Below are 13,228 nucleotides of genomic sequence, written 5' to 3'. Positions count from 1 at the left end.
GAAAGAAAGAGAAAGAAAGAAAGAAAAAGAAGTGTGTGGGGGGGGCTGGGGGGGCAGGGAGAGGTGACAGGGGTTAGGTGGAAGCAGATCACCCATCCGAGGGTCCCAACGATGTCTCGTTGCTCCCCTCCATCTGGTCTGCTCGTGGTGAGGGTCCCCTGTCGCCACCGTGGCCATGCCACCACACGCCGCCACACTCCACCACATGCCACCACATGCTGCCACATGCTGTGCCATGGTGCCACACACTGTGCCATGGTGCCACACGCCACCACACGCCACCACACGCCAGAGAGTACAGAATCCCGTGGATTAATATAGGCTTTGGGCCAGGTGGGAACACCCACATCTCTTTTGCAGGGGCCAGCTTGACACACTGTCCCTTGCAACACTGAGGGTCTGTTGCATCATCTCTGGTGTTCTGGTGCAGGGTCTGGGGACCCGTTTGAGGGCAGCCCCTGTGATGGGCCATGTCACCCCTTCTGCTGTGGATAAGCTCCTCCCCCCGCAGTGAGGACCCCTCAGCTGGGCTCCTCTGCACAGTGCAGGATGGGCGGTCACTGCGCCTCTGACCAGAGGCGTTTCCAACACACCCCCAAAGCCTCTCGCCCCCCACCCTTTGGTGGAGGGTCTGTGCAAGCCTGGCAGCTGATAGCTCTGGGGCTGTGGTCTCCACCTTGGAGGTGTTAAGATTGTGCTCCGTGACTGTCCCCAGCCCTGAGTTGTTACTTTATCTTATCTTCATCAGTGAGTAGTGTAAGGCCTCAGTCAGGGCCCCGTTCAGGGTTCGGTAGTCCTCTCTGCAGCTTTTGTAATACAGTTTTAAAAGTCCTTCATGAAAATATTTAAGTCATAAACTATAATATTTCAGTCTCTGACAGCACATAAAGCATTCTGGGAGATGCTTCTTTTCTCACCCTAACCTAGACAGAAGTCTCTGCTACTAGGGGCTGTCTTACCTGAGAACTCTCTTTGTTTTTTGTACCACAGGCTAACCAGCTACAGCAAGGGGCTGGGTTTAAAACTCTTCACACTCTGAAGTCATTTGTGAATATATTTAATGTAGTTTCCTACAGGGCAGGGCTTTCTCTGGTTGCTGAGTGACAGTGATCTTTGGGAAGGCAGTTGTTTTATGTGTGACTTCTTGGAGGCTCTGGAGTCATCAGAAGGTAAAAAAAAAATAGAAAAACCACTCTTAACAAACTCCATCCCAAACTTCTCTTACTGGGAAGGCAGCACTCTGGCCCTGGGAGCTGGTGCTTGTCAGGAAGCCCTTTGTAGCCCCCTGTCTTGATCAGACCTCAGGTTCATCCCTGGCCTCACTGGTCCGGCTTTGGTGGGGCTAGAAATAGTTCAGGTTATGAATCCAGCCATTGAAAATATGATCACAGAAACTAAAGATCACAATAACCTGAGGGCACTGCTAATAACATTCTTGGTAAGTGAAATGTAATTATGGTGGGTGGCACAGCAGATTGCCTCAGTAAGGGCTCGCATGGCAGTTGTGTGCTTTGAGTGTGCTGTTCTGTGCCTGCGAGGACAGGGGTGTTACTCGAGAGTTTTATGGGATGATATAATGGAGTTTGTATATTGGCAGAACTAACTGGATCAGTAAGTAAAGATATTGCATTGCAAGTTGTGAATTAACAATTGCTGCAAAGAGTTGGCTGAGGTTGCTGTCACTTCAAGTAGGCAAATAAAGGAATTACAGCCTAACATGCCTGTTGCTAAAAGCCGTGTTTGGAAATTTGCCTGGATAGGATGTTTAAAAAAAACCCATACAATCCTTATGTACTTCTAAAAGATTATTTACATTAAAATTTTTATAAGGTGCACTAATACAAATGTCATATCTCAGAACATAATACCTGAAGCAGTAAATTCTCTGCCCTCTAAAAGAAAGACAAAATGCCCATGCTGAAGCTTCTGGGCCCTGCCTTGTGCAGCCTAGAGGCTGCAGGTGCACTGGTGAGTTTAACTGGATAGGAAAAAGAAAGTATTTCCTGTTTGATATGAAATGAACTTGAAATGTACTAAAAATGGCAAGCAGCCCATCCAAAACTGCAGAGGAATTTACAGGTGTGTGTGATTTCAAATAAATTAATTTTACTCTGGCCAGCATTCAGTCAAGACTACACAAATACTACAAAATTATCCCTAATCTTGTAACTATGGCAAATGTAAGAGAGACACCAACTGAAGTGTCCTCTGGATGTGTATTTTTGCATCATCCTTAATCTGCTCACCTTCAATAGTTGTAACCCAATTAATAACTTGCTAAAAGGATTCTTCAAATAAAATGTTTTCATGTAGCTGCACAGGAAAAAAAAAAATAGATACAAGACTCAGGACTTCTGTTTTTTGAAAAACCAGATCTGTTTGCAGGAAAGACTGGTTTTTAAAAATATTACAATTGTATTGGAAATGTAATTTCTTTGAAATTAGGAGGGAAAGGTATATTGTGGTTGCTGTCAGTCTGGGTTTCTCTGGATCTTCTATTTGGTACATTTTTGGGTTAATTTCTTCTTTTTGTATTTTAAAGACCATTTTGTGGAAGCTGCCTGTGAGGGGTGCTATGTGATCACCCCAGAGGATGGAGCTCCTGAATCTGTGTCCTGCTGCCAGCCAAAAACTGTGTTTAAGCATAAAAACAAACCCCCAAGCAAAGGAAAGCTGTGAAAGCCTCACTTTATAAAGCGAAAATTAAAGGATTGTCAGGATTTTACTCCCCAGGAGCAGCCAGAATGGAAATTCTCAGGCAGTTTGTACTCTGTGAGAGTGGAGTGGCAGGAGGGATTCAGCAGCGTGGGATGTAAAAAGCTGGCTGGCAGGGATGAAGTTTTCGGCATGAGCAACCCGGGGGCAGAGAGGAGAGCGGCGGGGGTGGGCGTGGCGTGATAGTCGGGGGAATCCTGACCTTCCCAGGGTGGGGAGTTTGATACAGTATATTCTAATGCTTGGATGTGGAAGGCTCTTGAGATTTTTCTGCCTCATCTTAGTCGTCAAATGCACCATAGATTATTTTGATTTAAACCAGTTTAACAGTATATTTTATCATTGCACGTTTTATTTTCTTTTAATTCTAGACATAATAGCATATCCTTCCTCTTTCATCTCAGCCTTAAAGCTGAAAATATGCATTACCTAGGTTCAAAAGAATGCTCTTTGGTAACATACTCAGCAGTTTACATCCAAAAAATACCCTTCAAAGTAAAAACTGCACAGCTGATGTCCCTGTCCTGCTGTGTTGACACTGGAGCTGGAAGGCACCTTGGCTCTGTCAGGCACCGTGCAGATGCTCACTGCTTCCTGTGGTGTCTGAGGATGGGTTTGGAAGTAGATCAAAGTAGAGATTAAAAGTGCAGCTATAACCAGGTAAGACAACAGAAAACTCCCTATTTAGAAGAAAGAACTTCCATTTTGGATTTCTGACATGACTTCTTTTGGAAGCTGGAGTGAGTGATGTCTGATCCTCTTACAGAGGGGCAGTAGGACAGGAGTAGTTCTGTTGCAGCGAATGTTAGAGACAATGGAAGAAAAAAGTTCACCAGCTGAGATTCAGCAATGGCAGGAGCAGTATTTTCTCTTTCTGTCAAAGTCAATGCTTGAGTCCTGGCTCCTATAGAACCCTGAAGAGAAAGCTTTTTCTTCTCCTTTCTGAACAATGAAATAAAACATGTAATTTCATTTCATTCTGGACAAACTGCTCCTCTGGACACAATGAAACATTTTGTTCTCTGGCTCGAGAGGTTCAGTGTGGTCTCAACACTCATCTGCCATGTGAAGTTTATACTTCAAACTGGCAGAGAGGATTTGTTCTGGGCTTGTGTGTTAATGCCTTGGGCATCCTGACGATGCTCTGGGGTGAACAGGATCTGGGCTAGGCAGCAAGGGACACTGCTCATGCCAGGTGCTCTGCAGGATGGCTGAGCCTCAGCCTTGCTTGGTGGCTGGAGGAACATCCTCAGAGCTTGATGGAACAGGTCCATCTTCACTTGGGAAGAAATGAAGGCTGTCACTACCTTTCTGCCCTTCAGATAAATGCCCCAATTGCTCAGCTGGTAGCAGGGAAGAGTCTGATGTTCAAAGGATATGTTTACCTTGGGGCTAATTTTCAAAAAATTTGGGGGTTAAACCCGAGCCTTTTAGCAAAGAGAAAAATAATCTATGTTTTTTTCTCTGTTGGTTCCCATTCCAGCACCAGCTTTCTTTTTCTTTCCATGCCTTTGTGTGATTTCATTTGTAGGTCATAAGGGTCTTATCCCTTTGCCTTAGTGTCTGCAGCCTGCCAGGGAGCCGCTGCAGCAGGGCTGATGCAGCTGTACAATCTGCCCTGGAGGGATGGGACTCTTCCCTGGGAATGCAGTGCAGGCACATGATGATTATTTGCAAGCTTTTGGTTCATGTAATGCAAATGCAGCATGGACAAGAAGTAACATTTACCATCCTTTTGCAAAAGTTTTGAACCTAAGAGCTTGCTGAGTCCTGCTTGGGAGGGTTTGCTCATTGTTTATCAAATATTGTTTTTTTAGGCACTGCTGCACAGTCTGTCACCTCTGAAGCACAGGACTGTGTGCCATGGCACCCAAAGGAAAGCAGCAGGAGGGAGGAAGCTCTGCAGTGCTGGTGGCACCTTTCTGGGGGCACCTGGATGCAATGGAGTTGCCTGTGGCCCCCTGCACCATGGTTCTCAGCAAGGCAGAGGCTCTTGCCTAGGGGCAGGGAGGGATTTCTGCATCCTTCCCCGCAGACAGTGCTATGGCAGGATCCACTGTGCAGAAATTAAATATGGATCTCAATGTCCTTAAAACTACAGTATGACCCCCCGCTTTTAGTGCTGTGTAATTCCCACTGAGAAAAGCTCTTCCAGGCTGCTGTTTGCTCTCTTTCACACATGCACATGCTCATTCTTCATCTCTTGCTTTGCAGGCATATATTAACCCTTGCTTTCTGAGTGTCTCCTCCATGAAATGTCTCTGGGTTTGATTATTTTCTCCAGGAATATTGGCTTGCACCTTCTCCAGGTTATCCCTCAGTTACTCTTTTTCTGTGCAGGGTTTGTAAACCTTTCAGGCTGTTGCAGTGGGGATCCTGCAACACGCATATATCAAACCAGGAGTCCCGTGGAAAGGAAATATATACGGACAGACAGATTCTTGCTAGCTGTTTCAGAGATGTTTATTTCTCCAGCCGCATGGCTGGGGCTCTGCCGAGGAACTGTCCCAGTCACGGGACCAAGGGTCCTTCTGCCCGCGCAGGGAACACAAACCAACCAATGGGAACGAGGCTGAGCAGGGGCAGGGAAGCCCCGTGTCTGTGCCCTCAGGGCCCCTCTCCCAGGGCTACACGGCAGGGGAGGGACCCCAACACCTCACCCGTTTTATTTTAATAAAAGGAGAATGAAAACAACTGGATAAACATAACAAGAACAGTTTCAAAACAAAACAAGCCACCCTCCTGAGTCTTTAAATGTCCAAACAGATTCTCTGGAACATCTTAGGGCTGACAGAAGGGAGACAGAACTCTGAGCATGCTTTGTGGGGAAACTGAGGCAGGAGAAGGTTTAACTTCTTCCCTCCCCCTTTTCATCCCCCACTCGGCATTGGAAAGGGATTTTTGGGGAAACAATTGGCAAAAGCATGGTTTTGTGAGGGAAACCATGGATGAAAAAATGGATTAGGAATACACTGGGGGTAATAGGACATAGGGTAAAAGGGAAAGGTGGGATTAGGAAAGGGAAACTGTAGGGGGGGCTTACAATGGAGATATTGTCTAACATGACTACGATTTTTTGCATATATACTGCCTTTTACAGGAACACCATCAGGCCCAGTGACCTGCGATGCTTGTAACCCTTTTCTCCCTAGTACAATATTAAATTCCACCACCTCTCCATCTCCCAAGCTTGGGATGCATTTTTCAGGGTTATTCTTTTTAATAGCAGTTCTATGCACGAATATGTCTTGCTGGTTGTCACACCTTGTTATAAAACCATAATTTTGCTTAACATTATACCATTTTACTATCCCTAAGGTCTTAGTTACTATGATCTTTTCCTTTTTCCGAGTGGCTGCTGTTTTCTGTCTCGCTGCGTCTTTGCTCTCTCTTTCGGTCGCTCCCGTGTTGGAATTGTCGGGGCTGCTGGTGCCTGCGCGCTCTTCCTGGGGTCGCGTTCGGGGCTGTGCGGGCCGGGCCGGGCCGCGCCGCTCAGTTCTCCGTGCGTCGCCTCCTCTGGTCGCAGCTTCGCTGCCGCTGCCGGGCGCTGCACCCACGTCTCGGCCGGGCCCCCGAGCGATGACTCCCCCGCACCCGGCTCCAGCGCACGTCTCGGCTGGGCACGGCTCCGTTCCACCGCCATCGCCGCCAGCCGCCGCCCGTGCGCCGCCCCTCTCGGTCGGGCGTTCCCGGGGCTCGCTCCACCACGCGCTGCACGGGGCCATTCGGGCACCGCCGGGTCCCGCTGCTCCCGCCGCTCCTCGCTCCGCCACCGACACTGCGGCTCGCGTGGCTCTGCCCGCGCGCGGGAACTGCCTCGCTGCTGCTCGCAGAGCGCTCGGTGCACGTGGCCTGGGCCGCACGGTCCCTGCGCCAGGCTTCCCTTCGCCAGGACACAGCTGACATTGCTCAACAGTCTCGGTAATTAAATAATATTCACGAAAATATTCTTCCATCGGCATATATTTTGACTCCAGTATTAACTGTGTCCAAACGGTTTTCCAAAAGCCCTTGGTAAGAATTAAATCCCAAGAAACATAGAAAAAGTTCTTAAACAACCATGCCAGGAAGTGTTTCAGTTCTTTCTGAGCTTGAATCAAGCTAAAATTCACAAATCGTTGTTCAAGAATCATTTTAAGTTTAAGATAAATGTCCATATGCGGCTCTGAGAGCCAAGAGTCTTCCCACGGTTCCTCCATAGTTTAGATATGGAATAGCAAAGCAAAACCAAGAAGAGGAATCCAAAGTTTCCAGGGTTTACTCACACAAATCAGTCGCTTAGGGATCGGGGATCGTTCTGCTCTCAAATCTCCACCATTTGTTGCAGTGGGGATCCTGCAACACGCATATATCAAACCAGGAGTCCCGTGGAAAGGAAATATATATGGACAGACAGATTCTTGCTAGCTGTTTCAGAGATGTTTATTTCTCCAGCCGCATGGCCGGGGCTCTGCCGAGGAACTGTTCCAGTCACGGGACCAAGGGTCCTTCTGCCCGCGCAGGGAACACAAACCAACCAATGGGAACGAGGCTGAGCAGGGGCAGGGAAACCCCGTGTCTGTGCCCTCAGGGCCCCTCTCCCAGGGCTACACGGCAGGGGAGGGACCCCAACATCAGGCCCCGTTGTATCCTTTCTCTGTGCTCACTTGTGGCTGTAACACCTCCTGGCTCCATACTGGCTCCAAATGCAGCATGCTATTTCCGATAAAGACTAATGAGAAGACATCAGCTTGACACCAGCTCGGATGTGTGCCAGGACACGTGCTCCCCACTAGGCTGCTCCTCTGCTGTGTGCCCTGAAGGAATGAAGCAGTGACAAGCTGGCGGGTGCTCGCCTGCCAGCCAAGGGTGTGAGGCTGTGCCTTGTGCTCCTGCTGATGAGCGTGGCACAGCTGGCTCAGCTCCGAGCAGCTGGGTGGGCACTCAGGCTGGGCCATCTGCATGCCACTGGTGTGAAAAGCTGGATTAGCCCTGATGGACCCCTGAGGAGTGGGGGTTCTCCAACCCCTCCTGACCCAGCCTGAAACCCTCATGCAATGGGTAGACAGCTCTACTGGAACTGTTGGTATCAGAGAGAGCTTTTAGCCTTTGCTGGTGCTTGGAGATTCCAGACTAGCTGTATGAGAGTGTATTTATTTAGTGGCATGGCATCAGCCTGGCCAGGGACACTAATCATTATCACTCAGTGTTTAAAACTTTAAAGTGGAAGAAGTTGTAGTATGGAGAGGGGATAAACTTGGGATTTAAACCTTCTTCCCTGCTCTTGCTGGCTAAGGTCACTTCGGTTTGTTCAGCCTACAGAAGAGGAGACTGAGGGGAGACCTCATAGCTTCCTGTAGCTTCTTCACAAGGGGAAGCAGAGGGGCAGGCACTGATCTCTTCTCTCTGGTGACCAGTGACAGGGCCTGAGGGAATGGCCTGAAATTGTGTCAGGGAAGGTTTAGGTTGGATATCAGGAAAAGGTTCTTCACCCAGAGGGTGGTTGGGCACTGGAACAGGCTGCCCAGGGAAGTGGTCACAACACCAAGCCTGACAGAGTTCAAGAAGCATTTGGACAGCACTTGCAGGCACATGGTGTCATTCTTGAGCTGTCCTATGTGGGGCCAGGAGGTGGATTTGATGATCCCTATGGGTCTCTTCCAACTCAGTATTTTATGATTCTGTGATCCACATGGGCCCTGGGATCTCTGTTCATGTTTAGCTCTGAAACAAGGACATTTCCCTGTGGCCAAGAGTGCTGGAAAATAATCTTTCTGGGCCTAATGTGAGAACCTATCAAAGACTTAATTTCTGTCATTTTGTAAGACAAGGGGTAAGTATGGTAATTGCTGTCTCAGGGCTGGAGCTCCCTTTAGGCTTGCACAAAAATTGAGTAGGTGATAAGAACCAGGGCTGTGGGCAATTTTACATGGGTGAGTCTGTGCATACATATCCATTGCTTCAGAGATGAAGCACTTTTTACTGGATGCGTAAAATATGATAATTCCCCAAATGGCAGATTAGAGCAGGAAGAACACTTATTTAATGTTTTTCTACCCTTATATTTCCACAAGAGCTGGATAAAAACATTGCAGCCAGGAGCTGTTTTGTGCTTGTTGCTGGTGGACGTGCTAGCCTGCTTTGTGTCTGTACAGGCTTCACAGGTCCCACGGTCTTGGATAAGGGTTGGAGTTGCAGTAGCTTTGGGGCCACAAGGGATGGAGGACAGAAATGGGCTGAACAGGAGGAAGGAAAAAGCCAAGGGTGCAGAAGCAGAACACAGCAGGACCCACCAGCAGGTGAAGAACAACCATGGGCTTACTTGCAGACCTTGCTGGGGCTGTGGGTCTGGTGGCAGAGGGGTGCCCTCTGCGCTGCCCCACTGCCGGCACTCACGGCTCTGTGTGTCGGCCACTGGCAGCCACGTCGCCCTTGGGCCAGAGCTGCACTCTCACTGGGCACCCTCCAGGTGCTGAAACAGCCCTGCCAGCCACTCCACTTCCCCCCGTGTGCCTCAGCTCCTGCTGAGCCCAGAGCAAACCCAAGAAAAGCTTGCAAAAGCATGGGGTGGGCTCAGCCAGGGTCAGGCGTGGCAGTGGCAGAGGCTGATCTGAGCTTACATCTCTCTCCCTGTGTTGAAAAGACTTTATAAACATCTGGAAAAAGAAAAACAGAAGGAGAAGAAATAAATTTGACACACTTAAAAAAATGAACTATTTAGAAATAGGTTGCAAAATGTATTCATTTAAAAACATAAGAAATACTTTAATAAATGCAAGGCAGTGTTGTAACCGATTAACTTCTGAAAACCTGAGGTAAAAATTGAGCTATACTTATGAGAGTACGATGGAGATTTAAGTGAGACATGAAAGAGATGTGTTCTGACTAATATATTGGATTTGCTGTAATTTTATTAAGTCTGGGGCATACCTGGCACCGTGCCTTCCTTCACTTTACTGCTGCATCATATGAGCACTTGATGCTGTCAGCAGAAGGAAAGGAGCAGGCACCAAGAGTGGATTTTTAAATTCATATTATCACAATTTGGCCCAAGGTAAAGTGATGGCTTAAAGGAGCTAAAATCAAGGCCAAAGCCCATTTTGTTGTAAAGGTCTGTTCTGCAGTCCTCTTAAAAACATCCTTTTAGAGTCTCCTCTACTCATTTCTGGTTGTGCTCAAGCCATTAGAAAAGCCTGTACTGCCACGCTACCTCCCTATGATGACAGAGGGACTCGGTGAGAAAACAAAGAAAAAACTCTAATCGGCATCAAGCTGTAATGAAACTAAATTTTGCCTTAACTGCGTTCAGTTCTTGTGCCGCTGCTGTCACATGCCAGAGGCTTTTGTTCCTAATTGAAAAGGATAGCTCCCCGGGTGCTGGGGAGGCATGTGGCAGCCTTTTATTGCCGTGTGGATTATGTGCCCGCTATATTTCACACACTGCCTGGAGAAATGCGGCAGATTTTATTGATAGGAGGGACCGTCCCTCATCACGTTTTTTTCTGCCTCTTTTGCATTCTTGGTGCAGCTCATTTCCAATTTTATTAACATCTGGGATGTGGTAGGAAGGCTTCAGTACAAAAATTAGCAGAGGCCTCAGGAAAAAAAATCCCCAATGCTTGGATTACAGAGATGCACACAAGTATAATTCAGATATTTCAGTGAAGTATAACTGAGGGAAAAAAATTCCCCTGAATTTGTTTGACCACAAAAAAGTTAAAGAAATTTCATTTGTCCTCAAAAAGGTTAATTTAGTCTATCAAACCAAGGAGATTAATGGAAGTGCAAAAATGAATATAGTTTAGAAACTAAGTCAGCTTTAGAAAGCAAGATAAGGCTAATGACAAAATAAATCACTTTATAACCATCTACCAAGAGTGGTTCATGACTAATGAGGTACTGGGTGGGTGTCCCTTCCTGAGTTCTGGCCGTGCCCCAGCAAGGGTGGACCAGCAGCTCTCTTGTCCTACCATCACCCACCGAGACTGCATCCTTGCATCCCTCCAGGGCTGCACTGAGCAGGGGGGATGCAGTACTGGGCATCATCATGGGCTGCAGGGCTGTGAGACCAGCCTGCACTGCTGCCAGCCTCACCAGCACTGATATCAGCAGGACGCTTCAGTAGAGGGGTTCCAGAGTGCAGTTTCCTCTGCTCATTGCTGAGAAGAGCAGCCTTTTCTGAATGATAAAAGTTTCTCTGCATCTGTGTGAACCTGAAGTAGTTGGTGAAGAAGTTGGAGAAAGTTGGCTGACCTGGGGAGCTCCTCCTCAAGCTGCAGCCATGCTGGCAGCGGCCCTTGCCCACACCCCACCCTACAGCCCAGAGAGGGCTTGGATGCCCACATTTTGCAGTCCTAATTTCGGACTGAGCCCCCCCAGGGGACACGTGGTTCAGCAGCAGTGACGGCTGTGTCTGGGCTGGTGGGTGCCAGCAGGCTGGTGTCTGAGCCAGCACTGCCCAGGGGCCTCAAACACTGACCTGACCTGACCTGACCTGCGCCCTGCCGCTGCCTGAGTTGGCACAGGGAGGGGACGACAGGGAAGGAGCCATGTTATTGATAGATGAGCCCCATCCCAGCACTCCTGGGGCTGGGCCAAAGTGCTGTGGGCTGCTTCATTTCTTCATGGTCATGCTGAACCTCGGGAGTTGCCTGGCAGTGCTGAAGGGGCGGTGGGAGATGCTGGCCCACCAGCTGCTGGAGTATCCAGCCATGTCTAGGGTGGTTTTGCTTCAGGCACCAGCCAGTATTGAGGCAGTGATGTGATGCTCCATATCCTTAGGACAACATCCTGAGCTGCTGGCTCCCCTCCCAGCAGAGTGTCTGACCCCTGGGATGGGGAATGCGGAGGCTGGGAGGTGCCTCGGGGCGTTCACTGGCTCTCTGCTTCATATAAATAACCAGACACCACCAGACCTGATCCTCCCCACCCCAGAGACTCTCCCTGGCTTCTTATGCTCCCCTCTCTCAGCTAATGAGTATTTAGACAAAGCAAAACAGTGCTTTTAACAAACTGTCTTGGGCAAAATCTAGCATTAATTCGGTATGCGTTTACAGAGCAATTTACTGTCCTATGGTCAGGGTAAATGGATGGAGGTACAATATGGCAACTGCTCTTCATATTAAGCCATGGGAAATGCTCAATAATACATTTTACTGCCTTTAAATCTGAATGAGTGCTGCTCTGTTTAATTAAGAGCTCTTCTGTGAGGACTGGAGAATTGAAGGAAGGAGGACTTCATTTCTTGCTTCACTTTCCTTGTCAAGTACCTGTTTCAGAGTCCTCTGACATTATTAGAAAGTTTGGGCATTGGATGATATCTTAAATGGATCCTAATGTGGGAGGTCACCAGAGGAAATTCAGAAGCTGCCAGAATGGCCATGCCCTTCAGACAAGGGAGTCACTCACAGCTCAGACCTTGGGATGGTTTTCCTCAAGTTCCTGGTGTTGCTTTACAGCTGACGTCTGAAACTCTTTCAGTGCACCCCGTGCTCTAGTTGCAAACACAGGGAGCCCTGGACCAGCTTAAATTACATCAATCAAGATGGTCTGCAGCTCAGCAAGAACTCCTGGCCTTTTTCTGGCACTAAAGGAGCAATGGTGGTGTGCATACGTAGATGTGTATGTAAATGCATATACACATGTGTGTGGTTTATGTGTTGTATATATGTATTTACCACAGTAGTGGAGGCAGAGCCTGTCATATGCTCACAGAATGTTCACAAAATAAGCTGAGTTGGAAGGGACCCATAAGGATCATCGAGTCCAACTCCAGGCCCTGCACAGGACACCCCAAGAGCCACACCCTGGGTTCAACTTGTGGAGCAATGACCACTGTCTGTCCCTCATCTTGGCTGCTCCCAAGAGCTGCAGGTTGTCAGCCACGTCTCCAAAGCCTTTGGAAAATGACCTGCTGTGTTTTCTAACAGCAGTAAGTTAAACAAGTGTTCTAAAATCGGTCGAATTTGCGAAACTCCCCACAGTCCTTCTTCTCCCGTGGTTCAGTGAGTCCCTTTCAAGGGATGCCCTGGCTGGTCCCTAAAGGTCTCTGTCACAGTGACAGTGGGTGAAACTAAAATCCTGGCTATCCCCTCCTGAATGGGGCTACAATCACTACTCATTGATTTCCCTTTCTACAAATCCAGCTTATCGTGGCCTTTCCTGTTGTATCCACTTACACTCAAATGTCCTTTTATTCACAGATTTGTGTGTGTTATTTGGCTGGTCTACACCAAGTGGTCTACAGGCCCAGCAATTTATACACACACAGCTTGTGTCACTTTCACAGATCTATTGCTTTTTTCCTGTCTTGCAGAATTTCATGCTCATTTTTCTGTATGAGACATATTTAAATTGGAAAATAAAAGTGACACATTAATCCTTTCCTTCCTTTGCCTCCCCGATGAGCAAAACTCTTGGAGTAAACTCAAGCCTGTTTCTTAATTTATGGAGAAATGCAGAAGTCTAAATCAAGCTCCGAGAAGATTAGATTACAAACTTGGAGTGGAAAAACTTGAGGGAGACCAATTCTGCA

The sequence above is a fragment of the Corvus hawaiiensis genome, chromosome 2 (genome assembly GCF_020740725.1).
Source record: "Corvus hawaiiensis isolate bCorHaw1 chromosome 2, bCorHaw1.pri.cur, whole genome shotgun sequence".
Taxonomy (NCBI): Eukaryota; Metazoa; Chordata; class Aves; order Passeriformes; family Corvidae; genus Corvus; species Corvus hawaiiensis.
This window is presented reverse-complemented; position numbering follows the sequence as displayed.